This window comes from Tamandua tetradactyla, chromosome X (genome assembly GCF_023851605.1).
Source record: "Tamandua tetradactyla isolate mTamTet1 chromosome X, mTamTet1.pri, whole genome shotgun sequence".
Classification (NCBI taxonomy): domain Eukaryota; kingdom Metazoa; phylum Chordata; class Mammalia; order Pilosa; family Myrmecophagidae; genus Tamandua; species Tamandua tetradactyla.
Genome location: NC_135353.1, coordinates 93,517,414 through 93,542,459, shown reverse-complemented (window position 1 = coordinate 93,542,459; position 25,046 = coordinate 93,517,414). Strand labels below are relative to the sequence as shown.

Genomic DNA, 25,046 nt, shown 5'->3' with positions numbered 1-25,046 from the left:
ACAGAATAGATCCAAATAGATATACTCCAAGACACTTACTAATCAGATTGTCACATGTCAAAGAGAAAGAGAGAATTTTGAAAACAGGAAGCCTAATAAGACTATGTGTGGCTCTCACAGCAGAAACCATGGAGGCAAGATGGCAGTGGTATGATATATTTAAGATTTTAAAAGGGAAAAATGGCCCACGGAGAATTCTATATCCAGCAAAAATGTCCTTCAAAAATAAGGGGAGATTAAAGCATTTTCAGACAAGTAATCACTGGGAGAATTTGTGACCAAGGGACTGGCTCTGCAAGAAATACTAAAGGGAGCATAACAGGCAGATAGGAAAAGTCAGGAGAGAGTGTGGAGAATAATGTAGAAATGAAGACTATCAGTAAGGTGAAAAAAGAGAAAAAAGTTAGATAGGATATATAAAATCCAAAAGACAAAATGGTAACAGAAATTACTGCCTTTACAGTAATCACACTAACTGTTAATGGATTAAACTCCCCAATCAGAAGACATAGACTTGCCAGAATGGATTTAAAAAACAGGATCCATCTATATGTTGTCTACAGGAGACTCATTTCAGACCTAAGGACAAAAATTGGTTGAAAGTGAAAGATTGCAAATAGATATTTCATACAAACAACAATCAGAAAAAAGCAAGAATAGCTATACTCATTTATGACAAATTAGACTTCAAATGTAAAACAATCAAAAAGACAAAGAAGGACACTGTATTAATAAAAGGAACAATTCAGCAAGAAGATATAACAATCATAAATATTTATGCACTGAGCCAGAGTGCTCTAAATTACACATGGCAAACACTGAAAACACTGAAAGGAGAAATAGACACCTCTACCATAATAGTTGGAGACTTAACTTCCCCACTCTCATCAATGGATAGAACATCTAGACAGATGATCAATAAAGAAACAGAGAATTTGAATAATACAATAAGTGAGCTAGACTTAACAGACATTTACAGAAAATTACATGCCACAACAGTAGGATACACTTTTTTCTCATATACTTATGCATCATTCTCAAGGATAGAAAATATGCTGGGTCACAAAGCAAGTCTCAATGAATTTAAGAGACTTAAATCATACAAAACATTTTCTCAGATCATAAATAAATGAAGTTGGAAATCAATAACAGGCAGAGGGCCAGAAAATTCATAAATATATGGAAGCTCAACAACACACTCTTAAACAACCAGTGGGTCAAGGAAGAAATTACAAGAGAAATCAGAAAAATCTCAAGACAAATGAAAATGAAAACAACACATCAAAATTTATGGGATTCAGCAAAGGCAGTGCTAAGAAGGAAATTTATTTCCTTAAAGGCCTATATCAAAAAAGAAGAAAAAGCAAAAACTGAGGAATTAACTGTTCACTTGGAAGGACTAGAGAAAGAACAACAAACTAACATTAAAGTAAACAAAAGGAAAGAAATAACAAAGATTAGAGCAAAAGTAAATGAAATGATACCATGAAAACAATTGAGAAAATCAACAAAACCAGCAGTTGGTCCTTTGAGAAAATAATAAAATTGATGGAATTTTAGCTAGGTTGACAAAAAGAAAAAGGGGGAAGATGCAAATAAATAAAATCAGAAGTGGAAGAGGAGACATAACCACTGACCCCATAGAAATAAAGGAGGTAATGAAAGGATACTATAAGCAACTACATGCTAATAAGCTAAACAATGTAGGTGAAATGGACAGCTTCCTAGAAAGGCATGGACAACAAACACTGACTCAAGAAGAAATAGATGACCTCAAGACGTGAATCACAAGTAAAGAGAATGAATCAGTCATCAAGAAGCTCCCAAAAAAGAAAAGCCTAGACCAGATGGCTTCACATGTGAATTCTACTTTTAAGCATTCAAGAAAGAATTAGTACCAATAATGCTCAAAGCCTTCAAAAAAATTGAAGAGGGAAGGCTACCTAACTCATTCTATGAAGCCAACATCACCCTCATACCAAAGCCAGACAAATACATTCAAGAAAAGAAAATTACAGGCCAATCTCTCTAATGAATACTGATGCAAAAATTCTCAACAAAATCCTTGCAAATCGAGTCCAGTAGAACATTAAAAGAATTATATACCATGACCAAGTAGGATTTATTCCAGGTATGCAAGGATGGTTCAATATAAGAAAATCAATTAATATAATACATCATATCAACAGATCAAAGCAGAAAAACCACATGATCATCTCAATTGATGCGGAAAAGATATTTGACAAAATTTGTCATCTTTTCTTGTTGAAAACACTTCAAAGGATAGGAATAGAAGGAAACTTCCTCAAGATGATAAAGGGAGTATATAAAAAACTCACTGCTAAATAATCCTCAATGGGAAAGACTGAAACCTTTCCCCAAACAGGAACAAGATAAGGATGTCCACTTCAGATTGTTATCAACATTATACTGGAAGTTCTAGCCAACAATTAAACAAGAAATGCAAGCCATCAAAATTAGAAAAGTAAACTCTCACTTTTGCAGATGATAGATACTATATGTCGAAAATACAGAAGAATCCATGCAAACCTACTAAGCTAATAATGAGTACAGCAAAGTGGCAGGGTACAAGACAACACCCCAAAATCAGAGTTTTCTATGCACTAGTAAAGCAATCTGAGGAAATCAAAGAAAATTCCAGCTTCAAGTGCAACCAAAATAACAAATATTTAGGAAAAACTTAGCTAAAGATACGAAAGACCTACATACAGAAAACTATAAGAAATTGCCAAAAAAAATCATGGAACCTAAGCATACCATGTTCATGGATTGGAAGACTAAATATATTTAGGATGTCAATTCTACCCAAATTGATTCATGATTCGATGCAATACCAATTAAAATCCCAAAAACTTACTTTGCACAAATATAAAAACCTAATAACTAAATTTACTTGAAAATGGAGGGTGCCCTGAAAGCTAAAAATATCCTGAGGAAGAAAAATGAATCAAAGGTCTCACACCACCTGACATTAGATCATATTATGAAACTACAGTGTCAAAAGAGCATGGTACTGGCATAAAGATAGATATACTGACCAAAGGAATGGAATAGAGTGTTGAGAAATAGGCCCTCATCTATGGACAATTGATCTTTGATACAACAGTCAAGCCTGGGACAGAGCAGCCTCTTCAAAAAAATGGTGCTTGGAGAACTGGATATCATCTCCATATCTCACATCTTATACAAAAATTATGTCAAAATGGATCAATATCTAAGCATTAGAACTAAGAACATAAAACCTTTAGAAAAATATAGGAAAATATTTTATAAAACTTGTAATAGGAGGTGGTTTCCTAGATCTTACACCAAAAGCACAAGCGCTGAAGAAAGATAAATAGGGACTCCTCAAAATTAAATACTTTTGTACATCAAAGAATTTTGTCAAGAAAGAAAAAAGGCAGCTTATGCAATGGGGGCAATATTTGGAAATCACATATCAGATAAAAGTTTAGTATCCAGAATAATAAAAAATTCTTCAACTCAACAACAAAAAGACAAACAACACAGTTTAAAATGGCAAAAAATATGAATAGGCAATCTCAGAAGAGTAAATATAAATTGCTAAAAGGCACATAAAAAGATGCTCAATTTCACTGGCTATTAGGGAAATGTAAATCAAAACCACAATGAGATATCATCTCACATCTACTAGAATGGTGATTACTAAAAAAAATCAAAAATGACAAGTCTGGAGGATGTGGAGAAAGAGGCACATTTATCCACTGTTTTTGGGAATGCAAAATGATACAACCACTGTGGAAGCTGAATACAGAATTGCCATATGATTCATCAATACCATCTGTGTTTATTCAGAGGACAGGAGGGCAAGGACATGAAGCGACATTTGCATACCAATGTTTATAGCAGTATTATTTGCAACTGCCAATAGATGAAACAGCTCAAATGTCTTTCAATGGATGAATGGCAAACCAAGCCTTGGTATATACATACAATGGAATACTGCACAGCTCTAAGAGAGAATAAAGTCATGAAACATGTAACAACATTGATGTACCTTGAAGAAACGATGCTAAGTGAAATTAACTAGAAACAAAACAAAACTGTATGGTCTCACTGATACGAAATAAGATGAATCAGTGAACTTACATAATTGAAGTTATGAACACAGGTTATCAGGAGATAAAAATAGGGTAGAGATTGGGTAACTGGTGCTGAAAAAAAAGATTGTGCAACAAGACTGATTGTAAACACTCAGAAACGAATAGCACAATACTACCATTGTAACACAATAATATAAGTACACTGAATAAAGCTGAATGTGAGTATGATAGAGGGAGAAGGGCTGGGGCACATATGAAACCAGAAGAAAGATATAGGATAAACGCTGGGGTAGTATAATCTAGGAATGCATAGAGTGTACAATGATCATAATTAAATACAAATTATGAAATGTTTTTGCATGAGGAGAAACAAAGGAATACCAGTATTGCAGGATGTTGGAGATAGATGGTATATGGGGAAAAAAGTACAATCAATGCAAGATAGGGTCTATAGTCAACGGTAACATTGTAATATGCTTCCACTAAATGTAACAAAAGCATTATGCCAAAACTAAATGTCAACAGGTGGGGGATTGAAAGGAGTATAGGTTCTTTGTGGAAGAAAGGAAATGTCTTGAGATAGAACATGGTGGCAAAGGTGTGTCTTTACATTAAGGCCATATTGTATGATATGTGAATAAAACTATTTAAAAATGAACAGGGAGAACCCAGTACTAGAGAAAATCTGAGAAAGAGATGTACCTATTCACTGTCAGTAGGGAAATGAGAGGTGCAGCCCCTTGAAGTGCAGTGTGGTGTTTCCAGAGGAGACTAGGGGTGGGTTTGCCATGTGATCCTGAAACCCCATTGCTCAGTATATACCTGGAGGAACTGAGTGTGGGGACACACTGGTTTTCTGGTGCTGTGTTCACGATCCACTGAGGAATGGAAAGGGGAACTATTGTGTATACATACAATGGACTACTGCAGCCTCAAGAAGGAATGAAATTGTGAGGCATGCAACTAGATGAATGAAATTTAACAGCTGCATGTTAAATGAAATGTCGGGAACAAAAATCCTCGTGCCTCAATCATACGGAGTACCTATAATATAAAAATTCAATGAAACAAAGTTGAGAGCACGGGTTATCAGGTTAGGGCTTATTGAAGATGTCCTGGATTGTAAGCTGTTATAGCAGTTGCAGATATTCAGGAGGTAATTGTTAATTCTAAATTTGAGAAAGTTTCCTTCCCAGAAACTTTGGTACTTATGTGACACCTGAGGCACAGGGCTAGACCTCTGAAGCCATGAAAGTCAGCAGTATCCCATACAGGAACTGTTTAAACAGTTGGGGAAAAATGAGGTTCCAGGAAGATGGTGGAAAACAATAGGTCGAGTTCGAGTTCAACCCTGCTCTAAGGAACAGCTAGAGAATGGATGGGAGGGCATCTGAGATGGTGATTCCAGGATGTAGGTGACCTGGGTAAGTATTCTGCACCACGTAGGAGGCCCTGGTTGCAAAAGCTGAGGAATTGAGAAGCAGAGAACTGGAAACTGGCTGGCTGGTGCAAACAACTTAACATGGAAGCCTGGAGCCTACAGGAGTGCACAGATGGGGAGATTGAGACTGGGAAGTAAGTTAAGCTGCATTCTAAGACTGCACTACCCTCACCAGAGCAGTCCTGTGATCCATGGCTCACCCCACACCCCATGCATCTGAACCCCATCACCTGCACCCTCTTTCCACACTCCAAGCACCCCCACCCCGCCAACCCCTCGAGCAAGTTCTCACCCTACCCCTCCACTCCAAGTGAAAGCAAGTCTGCCCCAGTCCAAACCACCTCTCCCACAGAAGTGCAGTCTAAACCCACCCCACCCAAGTCTTACCTCCCCATCCTTGCCCCCTACAGGCAGTTGGCAATTTATAAAGTCTGCTGGCATTTACCTGCATAGCCAGGCTACATCCACCCCAAGCCCATGCATTTCTGCAACCCCACCTCACCCACCCTCTATCTCTGTGCACATGTACATCAGTTTATGGACCTCCAAGACTGCACATGTGCACTGCCCCCTCATGACCCCCAGCTCTGGGCAAAGGCTGGCCTGCACAGCCCAGTCACATCTGTTGCTAATCCATGCAGGTGCAATGCCAACCTGCTGCCCAGACCTCTGTGCATATGCAAATAGGACCAGGCACCCCAGACAAGCACACACCATAGCCCCACTCCTCAGGCCTGAGCACCCGCACACCTAGATCCTCTCTGATGCTGGGCTCCCACGTTCACAGGAGCCATCATAGCATCTTCAACCTGCACCTAAACATGCGCTGCACCAAAAATGCAAGGTTTTAGACTACTGAAGGAAATCGACTTCAAAGTAAACCAATAAAGATATTTACATGTCAGGAAGACAGCAGGAGATCACCAAACATATCATGATGCAGACAGATATAGCCCAGTCTAACAACCAAATTAAAACACCAGAGGAGGCACAGACATTGGAACAAAAACTAATGAAAGATGTTCATATAACTCTATTAAATAAAATAAATGGGATGACTAATGACATAAATGAGATCAAGAAGACTCTAGAAAAGCATAAAGAGGAATTTGAAGGAATAAATAGAAAAATAGTAGATATCACAAAGATTAGAGACTCTGTCGACCAAAAAAAAAATACAAGAGACACACAACAGCAGATTTGCAGAGACAGAAGGAAGAAAAAGTGAACTAGAGGACAAACACTCAAAACAGTAAATGGCAAAAAAAGATGGACAATTTTGAATTGGATCTCAGGAAAATGATAAACAAAGCAAAGCGCACAAATATAAGAATCATTGGTGTCCCAGAAGAAGTGACGAGTAAAGGGCTAGTAAGAAGTTGAAGATATAATGGGGGAAAACTTCCAATTCTCATAAAGGACATAAATATGCAAGTCAAAGAAACTCAACGAACTCCAAATAGAATGAATCCAAACAGGCCTTCCCCAAAACACTAATCAGTCTGTCAAATATTGAAGAGAAGCAGAAAGTCCTGAAAGCGGCAAGAGAAAACATTCTACTACATGCAAGGAAAACAACATAAGACTGAGCTCAGACTACTCAACTGGCACTATGAAAGGGAGAAAGCAGTGATATGATGTATTTAGGATCCTGAAAGAGAAAGATTTCGAGCCAATAATTCTGTACCCAGCCAAGTTGTCCTTCAAAACTGAGGGAGGGATTAAAATTTTCACAAACAAACAAATGTTGAGAGAACTTTTCAACAAGTGACCAGCCCTTACGAAAATACTAAAGGAAGTTCTGCCAGTTGAAAAAAAAGACAGGAGAGGGAGGTCTGGAGAAGGGCACAGAATTGAAATGTACCAGTAAGGGTAACTTAAAGGATAAAAAGAGAAGGAGGGAAAAGAATATATAGATCTGACAAATAAAATCCAAAAGTTTAGATGGTGGATTCAAGAAACATCTTTTCAGTAATAACTTTGAATGCTAATGGACTAAACTTACCAATTAAAAGATACAGCTTTCAGAATGGATTAAGAAATATAATTCAGCTATATACTCCTTACAAGAAACTCATCTTAGACACAAGGATAAAAAATATTGAAAGTGAAAAGATGCAAAAAGTTGTCCCATGCAAGTTATAACCAAAAAAACAGGAGTAGCTATACTAATATCAGGCAAAATAGACTTTAAATGTAAAGACATCATAAAGACAAAGAAAATACTATTTACTAATAAAAGTGACAATTCTCCAAGAAGAAATAGCAATCATAAATATTTACGCTTCCAATAAAAGAGCTCCAAAGTACATGAGATAGACATTGGCAAAACTGAAGGGCACAATAGATATTTCAACAATAGTAAGAGACTTCAATACACCACCTCCTCTATAGATAGAACAGCCAAACAGAAGACCAATGAGGAAACAGAGACATTAAACAACTTGATAAATGAATTAGAACTAACAGATGTATATAGGTCATTACACCCCAAAACACCAGGTTTACATTCTTCTCTAGTGCCCATGGAACAATTCTTCTCTAGTGCCCATGGAACAATCTCCTGGATAGATCATATGCTGGGGCACAAAACAGGTCTCTAAATTTAAAAGCGTTGAAATTATTCAAAGCACATTCTCTGATCATGATGGAATAAAGGTGGATGTCAATAACCACCAAAGGATGAGAACTTTCACAAATATATGAAGAATAAATAACACACTCTTAAATAACCAGTGGGTCAAAGAAGAAATCGCTGGAGAAATCAGTAGCTACCTGAGAACAAATTAAAATGAGGATAGGACATATCAGAACTTATGGGATATGGCAAAGGCTGTGCTAAGAAAGAAATTTATTGCCCTAAATGCCTATATTAAAAAACAAGAAAGAGCAAAAATCGAGGACTCAACTACTCGAGTGGAGAACTTGAGAAAGAAAAGCAAACTAACCCCAAAGCAAATAGAAGAAGAGAAATAACAAAGATTAAAGCAGAGTTAAATGAATGGGAGAACAAAGGAACAATAGACAGAATTAAAAAACCAAAAGTTCGTTCTTTGAGAAAATCAATAAATTGATGGCCCACTAGTAAGACTGACAAAAAAAGAGAGAGGATGTAAACAAACAAAATCAAAATGAGAAAGGATGCATTACCACATACCCTGAAGAAACAAAATTTAAAAATGATGCTTGAACAACTATTTGCCAACAATCTAGACAACTTAGATGAAATGGACAAATTCCTGGAAACACACAAACAAGCTACACTGACTCAGGAAGAAATAGAAGATCTCAACAAACCAAACACATGTAAAGAGATTCAATCAGTCATCAAAAATCTTCCTACAAAAAAAGCCCAGGGACAGATGGCTTCACGGGGTACTTTTATCAAACATTCCAAAGAACTAACACCAATCCCACTCGAACTTTTCCAAAAAATTGAGGAAAAAGGAACACTATCTCACTCATTTATGAAGCTAATATTTTAATACAAAAACCATGTAAAGATTCTATAAAAAGGAAAACTACAGGCCAATCTCCCTAATGAACAAAGATGCAAACATTCTCAACAAAATACTAGCAAATCAAATCCAACAACACGTTAAAATTATACACCAGGGCTGGCCACGGTGGCTCAGCAGGCAAAAATGCTTGCCTGCCATGCCAGAGGACCCGGGTTCGATTCCCGTGCCTGCCCATGTTAAAACACACACACACACACACACATAAAAGTTATACACCACAACCAACTGCAGTTTATACCAGAAATGCAAGGGTGGTTCAACACACAAAAAAGTCAATTAAGGTAACAGCACATTAACAAATCGAAAGGAAAAATCACATGATCATTTCGATTGATCTTGAAAAAGCATTTGACAAATTCAAAATCCTTTTCTGATAAAAACACTTCAAAAGATAGAAATCTAATGACTTCCTTGATATGATAAAGGACACACATGAAAAATTGATAGCCAGCATCATACTCAATAGACAGAGATTGAAAGCTTTCCCTCTAAGATGAGGAACAAGAAAATGCCCTCTATCACCACTATTAAGAGGAGGTTTAGATTTCCTATTTGGTAATGTGTTTATTGGTTATCTTTCTCTTGGGAACAAAGAAATTATCTAAAATTGAGTGTGTATGTGTTGCTGATGTTGGGCATTATACAGGAAGCCTAATGAATGCAGATGGCTGAAGGATGCCTGATTCAGAAATAGATTGGCAAATGATGGTGCATACATATGATAACTATAGTGCTGAAAACAATGTCATGAGGCATGCAATGATGTGAATGAACCTGTGGAACAAATGGTGAGGAAAATAATCCAGAAATGAAAGAGCAATTAGTGTGGTCTCTTTTAAAAATGCTTATAAGAAAACGGGGGTCAGATTGTAAGCTCTTATAGTAGACACTCTAGTCTGGAACGGTTATATTTCTGATTTTCAGGTGCTGTTTAAAATATCTATAACCTGGATTCAGAGATAAGAATGAGGCTGACTATACTGGCATTAAGGTAATCAGAACACAGGAATAAGGAAGCCATTGCTATGTTTTAGAATCATATCTACTCTTTGAGACCAAAGGAAAGATGGTGGATTTTGTCTGGAACCCAAATTTTCTGTAGCGCATAATCTGATGCAACCTGTCTAGATAGTCATTTGAACAACTGAAACACAGGGAGCCCAGATAAGAATGAGGGACTTTAATCCTGTATAGTTTAATGTAATGCCTGGATACATCCCAGAATATATTAAGCAGATAGTCAGAAAGTATTGACAAAGTCCCTTAGGTGGGTGAAAAAATGTGGAACTATTAAGCTTACCATCAGAATCTCCTGATACTATGTCAAACTTTGGATACCCAAATCATAGGCCAAGCCCTTGCTCTAGCTTATTCTTGTGAAGCTTATGTAGTACAAGAACTACCTACCTTTAGTGCCTAAGATTACTTCTGAGGACTGCTTTTGTTGTTCAGATTGGCCTCCCTCTCTCTAAGCCCAATTCTGTAAGTGAAATCTTTCTCTTCCCCTTACATGGGACATGACATCCAGAGGTAAAAATCTCCCTGATGGCATGGAGATGACTCCCAGATGTAAGCCCAATCCTGACATGATGGGATCACCAATTCCATCCTAACCAAAAGCAGGAAAAGAAATGTAACAATAAAGTATCAGGACTGAGAAAGTTCAAATAGAGTCAAGAGGCTACTCTGGAGGTCACTTTACACAAGCTTCAGTTAGACTTGCTACCTATCATAACTTGAAAACCCAAACCAAAGCCATTCCAGCATATCCTAGAGAATACCTAAAGCTATAATAAGATTGTACAAAAGTTCCATGCACTGGGGTAACCTTCCAGAAAGCTACAACCTCAAAATGCGTCCCTGGACCAGCTATGTCCAAACCTATGTCCACCTTTCCAGAACATCAGCAATTCTGTCTCCCTACCCATATTATTGACAGCCCCTTCTAATATGAAAATGTTAGACTGGTCATACGCAAATTCCCCTAAAGATGATAAGAAAGATCAAAAGTGATGTGAATAATTCAAGAAGGTAGTTAACAAATGAATATGATTGTTGAATCATTAATTGATATTTCTTTTAGTCCCCAGTATCTTCAACATCTAGAAGTAAATTTTAGTGGAATTATTACCCATAACAAACTATGAAATCTGTTCTACAACTAATTTGCAGTCTTTAAATCTATTGCTTTTTTGTATATATGTATTTTTCACCAAAAAACTATCATAAAATAAAAAATATATTTATTTTTCCATCCTTCTATATTCTGGGGCAGCTAAAAGAAAATTCTGAGATGATGCTGTAGTCCATGACAACTGGATCTGTCCTTAACTACTTGTTAAGATGTTTTGGAAACTCTTGATTGTTTCTTTCTTTTCTTTGTTTATGTTATTTTAAGCAATTAAAGATTAAAATAAATAAATAATAAAAGTTAAAAAAATATATAATATATAATTTAAAATAAAAAAATGATCAAGCACTATAAGAATATAATAACTGACCATGATAGACAAATATACTAAAAATTGGTCAATAAATATCGTCCATATTTTAAAACTTCAACTTGTGTGTTAACTAAAGGAAGATGTTTATTTGGTGCAAAATTTATACTTTGGTAGTGCATTTCCTACTTAACTTTATGGTCATTTAGTTGAACACCATAGACATGCAATCTTGAATAGAGGAGATTTGTCCTTTGGCCAATACTCACCGATTGATTATTAGTATAACCCAATAAATCTCAGTTATGGACACGAATAAAGTATTTGCAAAGTCCCTTGGTGAATGACGAAGGGAAATGTTCAACTTTCCCATTTGGGAAATTTCTGATATTCTCACAAACACTGGGGACAACCAAATCAATAGCTGATCCCTCGATCTTGGGTTCACCCCTATAAACTTATTCCTACAGAGATAGGCTAAACCTTCTTAAAATTATTCCTAAAAGTCACCCCCAGAGAACCTCTCTTTTGTTCAATGTGCCTCTCTCCTAAGCCAATATGGCAAGTGAACTCACTGCCTTCTCCCCAACCTGACTTGACTCCCAGGTATGTAAATGTCCCTGTATGTGATGAAATCCAGATGAACCAGGACATGGTATCAGGATTGAGAAAACCTTCTTGACCAAAAAGGAATAGGAAATGAAAAACTAAAGTGTTAATGGCTGAGAGATTTCAAATAGAGTCAAGAGGTTATCCAGGAGTTATTCTTACACATATTAGAATCCCCATTTAGTTTATGGTATTTAAGTCTAAAGAGAAGAACCTAAACTGTAGAGCTGCTCCAGAAACTTGATTCTTGAAGAAGATGTAATTATTGATACTTTTACAGTGTGATGTATTGTGAAAACCTTTGTTGATGCTCCTTTATCTAGGCAAGAAAGATGGTAAAAAATACGAACAAAAATAAACAAACAATAGGGAAAAAAGTTAAAATAAATTGATAGATGAAAATATTAGTATTCAATGAACAGAGGTAAGGTATGTTTATGGGTTTTTTTTTCTAAGTGATTTATTTTAAAAAAATGATCATGGTGAAATACACACCTATTGATGATATTCGAGCCATTATTGTACATCATGTATGGAATTTTGTATACTAAGAAAGTTGTATAAGATTTATCAATAAAATATTTAATAAAAAAAAGCTCCCCTGAAGGGATACAACTGTCAACAGACTGGATACAAAAACTCAAATGGACACACAATACTACCTAACTGTAATACAATTATTTAAACACTGAATGAAGCTGCATGCGAAATATAAGAGAAGGCTGGACATAAATGAAATCAGAAAATAGATGTTAAAGATCGGATGGTATAAAGAATGCCTAAGTTATAATAATAGTGACTAAACACAAATTTTTAAAAATTTTTTGCATGAGAAAACAACGGAATGTCATATGCAGTGCTGAAATAGATGATAATTAATACTTTAAAATGTCACCTTATGTTGAGACTAAAGCAAAAATGTTTATTTGTTACAAAATTATATTTTGACTAAGCATTTCCTATATACTCATTAGTAGTTTGATTGAATTCATAAGTACTTGAATCGCATAGACATGAGATTTTGTGTTTGTCCAAGTATCCCCCATGATCCCAGATGATTTATCAGTAATGGAAGATATTTGCAACCCCCTTCTGAATGTGAAGTGGGAAAATTCAACTTCCCCAAGTTGAATTCTTGATATTCTCACAAGCAGTGTGGACAACCAAAGCTCAGGACTACCCCCATCCTTGGTTGCTCATTGAAACTTAACCCCACAAAGATAGTCAAGTCTACTTAAAATTTAGGCCTAAAGTCACCCCCAAGAGAGCCTCTTTGTTGCTCAGATTGCCTCTCTCTCCAGCCAACATGATGAACAGTCTTACCACCCTCCCCTCTCTGTGACATGACCCCAGGTGGACCTTCCTGGCAACATGACAGAAATTCTGGAATAGCTGAGACCTCATCAGGACTGAGAAAAACCCTAGAATAGCTGAAATTAACATCAAGGGATTGAGAAATGTTCTCACCAAAGGGGAAGTGAAATGAACTAATTCAATGCTGAGGATTCCAAACAAGTTGAGAGTTATCCTGAGGTTATTCTTATGCATTAATAATATCACCTGTTGTTCAAGTAGCAAGAGATGAGGGAATTCCTGAAAATGAAGCTGTTTCCTACCATTTTCTTATGATGATTGAACATATAGCTTCACAATGAGACTCGTGAGTGAAAACCTTGTGTCTGAGCTCCTTTACTACATATCAATAGAAGAGTAGAACATATATAAAATAAATAATGGGAACAAATGTTAAAATAAATTTAGTTGAAATGCTAGTGTAAATGAAACGAGGGTAAGGGTAGTATGTATAATCTTTCTTCTCTATTATCATTTTATTTCTTTTCTGTTGTCTTTTTATTTCTTTTCTAATCGATCAAATGTTCTAAGAAATGATAAATATCAACTATGTATGATATTAAGAATTACTGATTTCTATGTAGAATGGAATGAATCTTAAAGTTCTGTTTGTTAATTTTTTTAATTAATAAAAAAAGTTAAAAAAAAAAAAAAGAAAAGCTCCCACCCAACAATATTAACCAAGATTAAAGAACACGGCTTTTCTGAGGTATGCAACAGTTTCAAGCCAGCACAGAGACTCCCTTGAAGCAACCACACAGACTTCTGCTGTTTATATTCTGAAAGTCTCTCTCAGAATTGAACAAACCCACAAAGCTAATAAGTTCTTACTGTTGCCTTTGCTAATTAAAGGCGAATTGAGGAAATGGATTAGGAAGAAATGAGAGGGGATGATAACTGAAAGTGAATGTGATGAAGATGGCTGAATCCCATAAAGTGCAATAAAAAATTGATAACAGGAAAACAGGACTTCGTTTCAAAGGTCTCCTCATCCACACCCCCAGTTTTCATCATCCATTTGAGTCATTCCCCACTGTGCAGGAAGAGGCACTATAAAGAAAAAAGGTTTGGCAGCCCAACCAGAGTCCAAAGCCTCCAGCTTCAAAGGCTGGAAATGCAGATAGCTTTGAAGAAAAAAAAATTACAACACTCCATCACCCTCACCTAACTGCACACAGCATTTGAGACCAACTTCCTCCTAGCTCCAGGAGTTCATTAGGACCAAAGAGTCTAAGGGAGAGTAACTTTCAAATGGTTCTGAATACAAATACAAACCTGCTGGCTTCTGGCTAGTGAACAGACACACAGCAACCTTAGAATCTTTCCCACTACACCCTCCACCACTACCACCATGAAATTTTTCATGGAAGTTGGCACGAGAATTCAGAGATATCCATCAGGATTGAAATGAAACCTTGTGGTACCTATCTCTGTCTCAAATTATATGCCTCTTAATTAAAAATGAATTTGCACCAGGTTTTCCACCTTGTAAAAATTACATCTTCTTCTTTGTAATAAGAGTAGAACTTGGTGAGACTCTGTGTATTGGTAAATATCCTGCTCCTTATCAAAACTATACCCACAACTTTTAGCATCCATTGATGATTCTTCCCTAATCGATGATTACTATGACAAGTGCAAAATAGTTTGTTTCTTGTCTCTATCATTCTTCTAAAACTAACATTGTGTGGCTCTTAATATGATGTACTGAAAAGGACTGAGCATCACTTCTGTGGTATTTCTGCCAAAAATTCATAACTTAATGCAATCATGAGGAAGCATCAAAAAACTCAATTTGAGGGACATTTTACAAAACAAGTGCCAAGGGTGCATAGGTAGTCAGTGGTTAGAATGTCCGGTTTCCATGCAAGAGATGGGTTCAATTCCAGGACCATGTACCCCATAAAATAAAAATAAATAAAAAATAAATAAGTGGCCAGAACTCCAGAATGTCATGTCATGAAAGACAAAGTAAAGTCAAATATTTGTTGTTGATTAAAACAGAATGAAGAAGATGCAATGCAAGATCTTAAATTGAATCCTGTATTGGGAAGGGTGTGCTGATAGAGATATTTCTATAAAACATATTATTGAGTCAATCAGAAAATTTGAATATGGATTTTAAATTAGATAAAAATATTATATCAATGTTATATATCCCGAATTTAAAAATTGTATTGTGTAATATAATGAAGTTCTGTTTAACTTTAAGATATACACTAAGTAGTTAAGAGTAAAGTGTCAGAAAATCTGCAACTAATTCTCAGATGGTCCAGCTATGAGAGGAAAAATAAGAATAAATAATCCCAAAAGTAAATTAAGAAAGTAAATTTTAGTGCCCAAAAGAATAAAATACCTAGGAATACATTTAACCAAGGAGGTGAAAGGCTTGTACACTGAAAACTATAAAACATTACTGAAAAAAACTAAACACCTAAATAAAGGGAAAAACATCCACGTTCACAGATTGGAAAGTTTAATATTGTTAAGATGGCAATACTACCCAAAGATCTACAGATCAGTGCAATCCCTATGAAACTCCAATAGCCAAGTTTGTAGAAATGGAAAAGACAATCCTAAAATTCATAGGCGATTGCAAGTGACCTAAAGAACCTTGGAAGAACAAAGTTGTCTGACTCACAGTTTGCATTTTCAAAACATGCAAAACTATACTAATCAGAATAGACCAATGGAACAGAACTGAGAGTCCAGAAATAGACCAATATATCTATGTTCAATTGCTTCTTTACAACGGTGCAAACGCAATTCAGTGCGGAAATATAAAATCTTCAACAAACGATGCTAGGACAGCAGGTATCCATGTGTAAAAATGAAATTAGACTCTACCTCACACCATATACAATCTTAACTCAAAATGAATCAATGACTTGAACATAAGAATTAAAACCATTAAATCCTTAGAAAAAACATAGGAGTAAATCTTCATGGCATTTGGCAACATATTCTTAGATATAGCACCAAAAGTAAGTGTAACAAAAGAAAAAAATAGATAAATTGAACTTCATTGAAATTTAAAATTTTGTGCAAGAAGTAGAAGTTACAGAGGGATGGATTTCAGTTCAATAAAATCGTTAGAAATGGGCAGAAATGGAAGGAGTTCATCTGAATTCACCACCATAGGAGGTCTTAAAGCACCTTCCCCATGACTCTTTGGCATGTGTATTCATTTTCTAGCTGCTAAAACAAATACCATAAATAGGTTGGCTTAACAATAGGTATTTATTGGCTCAGTGGTTTCAGAAGCTAGAAGGCTTGCTTCCTCCTAGAATAGGTATCTTCTAGTTGACCAGTAATCTTTGGAGTTCCTTGGCTTTTCTGTCACATGGGAATGCATACGGTGACACCTTCTCCTTTATCTAATGGATTTCATTGACTTCCACTTTCTGGCTGCTTTCCATGGTTTCTCTTTCCATGTCCAATTTCTTTGGTTTATAAGGACTTCAGCCTTATTGACTTAAAGCCCAGCCTAATTCAGTTTTGGCACACCTTAACTGATATCCTCAAAGCTCTTATTTACAAATGGGTTCACACTCAAAAGTTTAAAAGTTGGGATCTGAACATCCCTTTTGTGGTAAGCATGATTTAATCTCCAACAGCAGGCCTGGTTCAGATCGGAAATCAGACCCTCCTTGTCCTGAGATTTCCTGGTTCTATGAAAGAAAAGTGATGGGGGCAATAGTGAGAGGGGCCACATTGCACTAACAGGCAGTAAGGAAGATAGCCAAAATGAACAAGAAAGAAAAAAGGCAATGAAAGGAATAAGGAGCATCAAGCATGCTTACACTGGAGGTTTTTGGAGAGAAATGATAGCATAGGAATTGGCAGAGACTCATTCATGTCCTCAGAGACCATTCCTTTGAATCTCTCCCTTCCATGAGCTCTCCAAATCCATGAATCAGTATGGCTTTTGTACTACCCAGGCCTGTTGGCAACTGCCACAGCTTCCAAGGCCACCAAGTCTCCAGGTATCTAATTCTATTCTACTGTCCAGGGTCTCTGACCCCATCCCTGGCAGATTTTAACTCCCTGAATTACAGATCTAAGGAGTCTGAGAGAAAAGGATATAGTTTTTAAAGATATTTTTATTGAGAAATCTTCATACACATATACTCCATACATGGTGTTCAATCAATGGCTCACAATATCATCACATAGTTCTCTATTCATCACCATGATCAGTTTTAAAACATTTGTATCACTCCAGAAAAAGAAAGAAAAAATAAAAAAGAAAAAATTCACATATACCATACCCCTTACCCTTCCCTCTCATTGACCATCAGTATTTCTTTTTTTAATATTTTTATTGACAAATCTTCACAGACATACAGTCCATACATAGTGTACAATCAATGGCTCACAATATCATCACATGGTTGTGTATTCATCACCATGGTCATTTTAACAACATTTGCATTACTACAGAAAAAGAAATAAAAAGAAAAACTCATACATCCCATACCCTTACCCCTCCCTCTCATTGACCACTAGTATTTCAATCTACCCAATTTGTTTTGCTCCTTATCCCACCTATTATCTGTTATTTATTATCCTTTTTTTTTTTTAACTCATCTGTCCATTCCCTGGCTAAAAGGAGCATCAGACACAAGATTTTTACAACCACACAGTCACACTGTAGAAACTATATCATGATCATCTTCAAGAATAAAGGCTACTGGAAATGGAAGGTTTTTTAAAAAGGGAATTTAATAAGCTGAAAGCTTACAGTTCTAAGGCCGTGAAAATGTCCAAATTAAGGCATTGAGGGAAAGATACCTTACCTCCAAAGAAAGGGGCGATGAAGTTTGGGGTTTCTCTGTCAGCTGGGAGAGCACATGGCAATGTCTGCTAGCCTTCTCTCCTCATTTCATAAGGCTTCTCTGGGGACATTTTCTTTCTGCTCCAAAGGTCTCTGGCTGCATAGGCTCTATGGTTCTGCTGGCTCTGAAGCTTTTTCCAAAATAGTTTCCTCTTAAAGGGCTCCAGTAAGCAACCCCACCTTGAATGGGTGGAGACACATCTCCATAGAAACCATCTAATCAAAAGATACCACCTGCAATTGGATGGGTCATATCTCCATGGAAACAATAAAAAAAGATTCCGCCCAGCAATATTGAATGAGAATTAAAGGACATGGCTTTACTGGAGGGCAAAATAGCTTCCAACTGGCACAAAAGGAATATCTATTGAATGCATAAGAATAACCTCCAAGATAACCTGTTGACTCTGTTTGAAATCTCTCAGCCACTGAAATTTTATTTTGTCTCATTTCTCTCTTCCCCTTTTGGTCAAGAAGACTTTCTCAATCCCATGGCTACAGGTCCTGGCTTATTTTAGGAATACTGTCCCACATAGCCAGGGAGATTTACACCCCTAGAAGTCATGTCCCACGTAGGGATGGGGGAAGGCAGTGAATTCACCTGCTGAGTTTGCTTAGAGAGAGGCCAGATCTAAGCAACAGAAAGAGGTTCTCTGTGTGTGAATCTTAGGCATAATTGTAAGAAAGCATAGCTTAGTCTCTGTAGGAATGAGTTTCATAGGTGTGAACCCCAAGGTTGAGGCTCAGCCTATTGATTTGGTGTTCCCACTGCTTGTGAGAATATCGGGAATTCCCAAAATAAGGAAGTTGAATATTTCATCCTTTCTCCCAAGTCCCCCAAGGAAACTTTGCAAATAGTTTTTTATTCACTGCCCAAATTACTCTGGGATATGCTTGGGCATCACACTAGCCTGTACAAACTAACAAAACTTCACATTCTATTCATACTTATGGTGTTCAACCAAACTAACTATACAAGTTAAATTAGGAAATGCATGAACCAAAACAAATTTTGCACTAAATAAACATCTCCCTTTGGTTGCACACATGATGTTTTGACCACTGTACCTTCATAATATGCTTTAAATGTAGGTAGTGTGAGACCTCCCACATCATTTTTCTTTCTCAAGATATTTTTAGCTATTTGGGGCACCCTGCCTTTCCAAATAAATTTGGTTACTGATTTTTCTATTCCTGAAAATTAAGCTGTTGGGATTTTCATTGGTATTGCATCGAATCTATAAATCAATTTGGGTAGAATTGACACCTTAACTATATTTAGTCTTCCAATCTGTGAAAATGATATGTCTTTCTATTTACTTAGGCCTTCCATGATTTCTTTTAGCAATTTCTTGTAGTTTTCTGTGTATAAGTCTTTTGTATCCTTAGTTAAATTTATTCCTAAATATTTGATTCTTTTGGTTGCTTTTGTAAATGGAATTTTTTTCTTGCTTTCCCCCTTCAGATTGCTCATTACTGGTGTTTATAAACACTACTGATTTTTGTGTGTTGATCTTGTATCCTGCCACTTTGTTGTACTCATTTATTAGTTCTAGTAACTTTGCTGTAGATATTTCAGGATTTTAGACATATAATATCATGTCATCTGCAAACAATGATATTGTACGTCTTATTTCCCAATTTGGATGCCTTGTATTTCTTTTTCTTGTCTAATTGCTCTGGCTACAATTTCCAACACAATGTTGAATAACAATGGTTACAGTGGGCACCCTTGTCTTTTCCTGATCTTAGAGGAAAAGCTTTCAGTCTTTTCTTGTTGAAGATGATGCTAGCTGTTGACTTTTCATATATCCCCTTTTCATATTGAGTAATTACCCTTTTATTCCTATCCTTTGAAGTGTTTTCATCAAGAAAGGGTGTTGAATTTTGTCAAATCCTTTTTCTGCATCAATCAAGATGATCATGTGGTTTTTCTGTTTTAATATATTGATAAGGTGTAATACATTAATTAATTTTCTTATGTTGAACCAGCCTTGCATACCTGGAATAAATCCCACTTGGTCATGGTGTGTCATTCCTTTAATGTGCTACTGAATTCGATTTGCAAGTATTTTATTGAGGAGTTTTGCATCTGTATTCAATAAAGAGATTGGTCTGTAATTTTCTTTTCTTGTAGTATCTTGGTCTGGCTTTGGAATGACGGTGATGTTGGCTTCATAGAACGAGTTAGGTAACTTTCCCTCCTCTTCAATTTTTTTGAAGACTTTGAGCAGGATTGATACTAATTCTTTCTTGAATGCTTGGTAGAATTCACATGTGAAGCCATCTGGTCCTGGACTTTTCTTTGGGGGGAGTTTCTTAATCCCTGATTCAATTTCATAATTTGTGATTGGTTTGTTGAGGTCATCTATTTCTTCCCAAGTTAGTGTTGGTTGTTTATGCCTTCTAGGAAGTGTCCATTTCATCTACATTCTCTAGTTTATTAGAATATAGTTGCTCATAGTATCCTCTCATTGCCTCCTTTATTTCTGCAGAGTCAGTGATTATGTCTCCTCTTCGATTTCTGATTTTACTTATTTGTATCCTCTTTTTCTTTTTTTCAACCTTGGTAAGAGTCCACTGATTTTATTGATTTTCTCAAAGAACCAAATTCTGTTTTTGTCTATTTCCTTGATTGTTTTCATGTTCTCAATTTCATTTATTTCTGCTCTAATCTTTGGTATTTCTTTCCTTTTTTTTTTTTGCTTTGGGTTTAGTTTGCTGTTCTATCTCTAGTTCTTCTAAGTAGACAGTTAATTCCTCGATTTTTGCTTTTTCTTTGTTTTTAAATATAAGTATTTGAGGCAATAAGTTTCCCTCTCAGAACTGCCTTTGCTGCATCTCATACATTTTGATATGTTGTGTTTTCATTTTCATTTGCCTCGAGATATTTACTGATTTCTCTTGTAATTTTTTCCTTGACCCACTGGTTTTTATGTGTGTTTTGTTTAGCCTCCATATATTTGTGAATTTTCTGGCTTTCTGCCTGTATTGATTTCCAACTTCATTCCATTATGATCTGAGAAAGTGTTTTGTATTATTTCAATCATTCTTTTTTTAATTTATTGAGTCTTGCTTAGTGACCCAGCATATAGTCTGTCCTTGAGAATGATCCATGAGCACTTGAGAAAAAGGTGTATCTTGTTGTTGTGGGGTGTAATTTTATGTAAATTTCTGTTAAGTCTAGTTCATTTATTATATCATTCAAATTCTGTTTCCTTATTGATCCTCCTTCTAGATGTTCTGTCCACTGATGAGCATGGGGAATGGAAGTCTCCCGCTATTATGGTAGAGATGTCTATTTTTCCCTTCAGTGTTGTCAGTGTTTGCCTCATGTATTTTGGAGCACTCTGACTCAGTGCATAAATATTTATGATTTTTATGTCTTCTTGTTGAATTGTTCCTTATATTAACACATAGTGTCCTTCTTTGTCACTTAATTTTTTATATTTGAAGTCTAATTTGTCAGATATTAGTATCACTAACCCTGCTCTTTTTGGTGTGTTGTTTGAATGAAATATCTTGTCCCAACCCTTCACTTTCAACCTATTTTTGTCCTTGGACCTAAAGTAGTCTTCTATAGACAGCATATAGATGGGTGCAGTTTTTTTTTAATCCATTCTACCAGTCTGTGTCTTTGACTGGGGTATTTAATCCATTAACATTTAATGTAATACTATAATGGCAGTACTTTCTCTACCATTTTTTCTTTAGGATTTTATATGTCATATCTTTTTTCTCTCTTTGTACCTTTACTCATGGTCTTTATTTCTACACTCTTCTCCACACCTGTCTTTCCTATACTTTCCTTCTAGCTTGTAATGCTCCCTTTAGTATTTCCTGTAGAGCCAGTCTCTTAGTCACAAATTCTCTCAGTGACTGTCTTAAAATATTTTACTCTCCCTCTCATTTTTGAAAGACAGTTTTTCTGGATGTAGAATTGTTGGTTGGCAGTTTTTCTCTTTCAGAATTTTAAATATATCGTACCATTGCCTTCTTGCCACCATGACTCTGCTGAGAAATCCACCTATAGTTTTATTGAACTTCTTTTGTTTGTGAAGGATTGCTTTTCTATTGCTGATTTCAAAATTCTCTCTTTGTCTTTGACATTTGACAATCTGATTAGTAAGTGTCTTGGAGTATGTCTATTTGGATCTCTTCTGTTTGGGGGTATGCTACATTTCTTGGATCTATAATTTTATGTGTTTCATAAGTGATGTGAAATTTTCAGTGATTATTTTCTCTGTAGTCTTTTTCCTACTTTTCTCTTCTCTTCTCCTTCTGGGACAACCGTAACCCATAAATTTGCATGCTTCATGTTGTCCTTGGATTCCCTGAGACCCTGCTCATGTTTTTCTATTCTTTTCCCTATATTTTCTTTTGTGTGTCAGATTTCAGATGTCCTGTCCTCTAGTTTACTAATCCTTTCTTCTGCCTCTTCAAATCTATTGTTGTAGGTTTCCAATGCTTTTTAATCTCTTCTATTGTGCCTTTTATTCAATTAAGTTCTCTGATATGTTTTTTCAAACTGTTGAGTTCTTCTTTATGTTCCCCCATGTCTTTTTTATATCCTTCTTTAACTCATTGATTCAATTTTTTACGAAATTTTGTATGTCTATTCAAAAATCCTGAATTAGTTGTTTCAATTTCTGTGTCTCATTTGAAGTGTTGGTTTGTTCCTTTGACTGGGCCATATCTTTGATTTTCCTAGTATGACTCATAGTTTTCTGATGGTGTGTAGGCATTTGATTTCCTTAATTAGTTTATTCTGCAGGTTGTTTTCACTCTTTTACCTGGGATTTTCTTGCTAGATGGTTTTATTCTCTATCTGTTCCTTGACATTCAGTTCAACTTATTCTAGACCTATAGCATAGGTTCTATTTAAGTGATTAGAAGTTTTCTGTCCTTGTTTTTCTGTTTCTTGCCCTGCCTATATGGAGCCTTTTTATTGAGGAGGGTCTCCTCAGATGTTATCAATCCCAGTCGGATTTTCCAAAGGCCAGACAGGCCCACATCTCAGGAGGAAAGAGCAGGCATCAGGTTTCCCTGAGAGTGAAACCCAGCAGGCTGTCAGACTTTTCTACAAAGCCTCTATACTCCCTGCTATTCCTATCTTGCCGAGCATGTGGTGCTTGTCTGCCCACAGGTTCCCACCAGCATTAAATGATGTGGTACCTTTAATTTCAGCAGACTCCCCTTGCCAGTGTTGTAGTTTAGACAGAGGCTACAGTAGCAGGCGGGCTTTGATTGCTTCTCTTCTAGCTGCTGGGGCCTGAATTCCCTAAGTGAGGACCTCCATTTGAGCTGGGCTCCACCACAATTTTCTTGGGGAGGATAAGCCCTTTAGGGAATAACTCTTTTCACCTGACTAATCATTTTGTCTGTCAAACAAGTCTTAGTTTTACCCTTGCCTGGGGAAGTGCTGGAGCCTGAGAATGCTTGCAGTTCTATCTAATGAGCTGCTAAGAAGTAAAAAAATATAAGCAAATAACCTCTTCAGAGCCAGACACCACTCCCTGGCTCTACCAATCAAAATCTTGAGTTGTGTATGTGGTTCTGTGTATCCCCAGGCTCTATATGTCACCTTTTATTGGAGTTCAGCACTTTTCCAACATTTTGTGCTGTGCAACTCAAAAAGCCCTGCTTGTTTGTTTTTTTTATCAGCCCCACCCCCTCTCTGCCTGGTTCCTTTATTGTTTATTCCAGGTTTATCTGTGCTTGGGCTTGTTTTTAGTAGTCAGAATTTGTTAACGAATTCTGCAATTGGAGCTTAGTTGAGCTAAGCACTTGCTACTAATGAGGTCTGTTTCCTTTTCCCTTGTGGATCCATCCTGCTGTGTCCATGGGGGAAGGGCATTGGCCTCCCTGGTTTGTGGGACTTACAGTTCTGAGTAGAATCTCAGCTTTTCCCCCCTCTTCCAAACCAGTGTATGTTGTGTATCCAGTCACTTATGTCCCCCCAGTGGTTGTTCCATACAGTTCCTGGCTGTTTACAAACTAATTTGGAGGAAGAACTAAATTTCACACCTCACTATTCTACCATCTTGGCCACTTCCATTTGTATTTACAGAAGATAGTTTCTAAGACCATCCTATTCATTCTGGGGGCCAAGATTTTGAAGCCAAGACCATTCTTACTCCTCATAAAGAAGAGTAGAAACAATACAATAGAATTTGTTCTTTTGACATTTTTATTTGGAGCAATGAGTCTGCTCCTTGACCTAGAATCCTGGATCTGTTTTGGGGCCTGGGTAACTGCAGCAGCTTATCAGCTGAACATTCTCATTTTCTCCACAAATACAGTGATCTTACTAACCATAATCTAATCACATAACTCTCTGCTTGAGACCTTTCAATCGCTCTCCTTTATTCACAGAATCAAGTCCCAACTTCCTAGAGAAGCAGACAAGGACTCATCTCTTGCTTCCAGGCTTTCATATTCAGCACTTCCACCACACTAAATCTCTTTCAGTTCCTTCAAGGCACAATTGTTTATTTCAAACCTGGATCATCATGTATGCTATTCCTTCTGTGTAGAAAACTCCACCTCCACCTCATCTGTCCACTTCCCTCCATCCCTGCTCCCACTACCCTGGTCTTGGCCTCCACTGTCTCTCATCAAGAATACCACAATCACCTAACCAGTGACCTTGTTTTCACATTAACCATTAGATATATTCTTTACAAAGAAGCCAGAGTGATATATCTAAAACATAAATCTCATCATGCCATAAGACACAGAAAGGTATTTTGTGATCTG

General features: G+C 36.5%; 1 pseudogene; it reads left to right on the top strand.

Moving 5' to 3' along the window:
* The first annotated feature begins 5,607 nt into the window (after window positions 1–5,607).
* The window catches only part of LOC143671937 (protein lin-28 homolog A pseudogene), a 40,331-nt pseudogene continuing 20,892 nt past the window's right edge, over window positions 5,608–25,046 (top strand).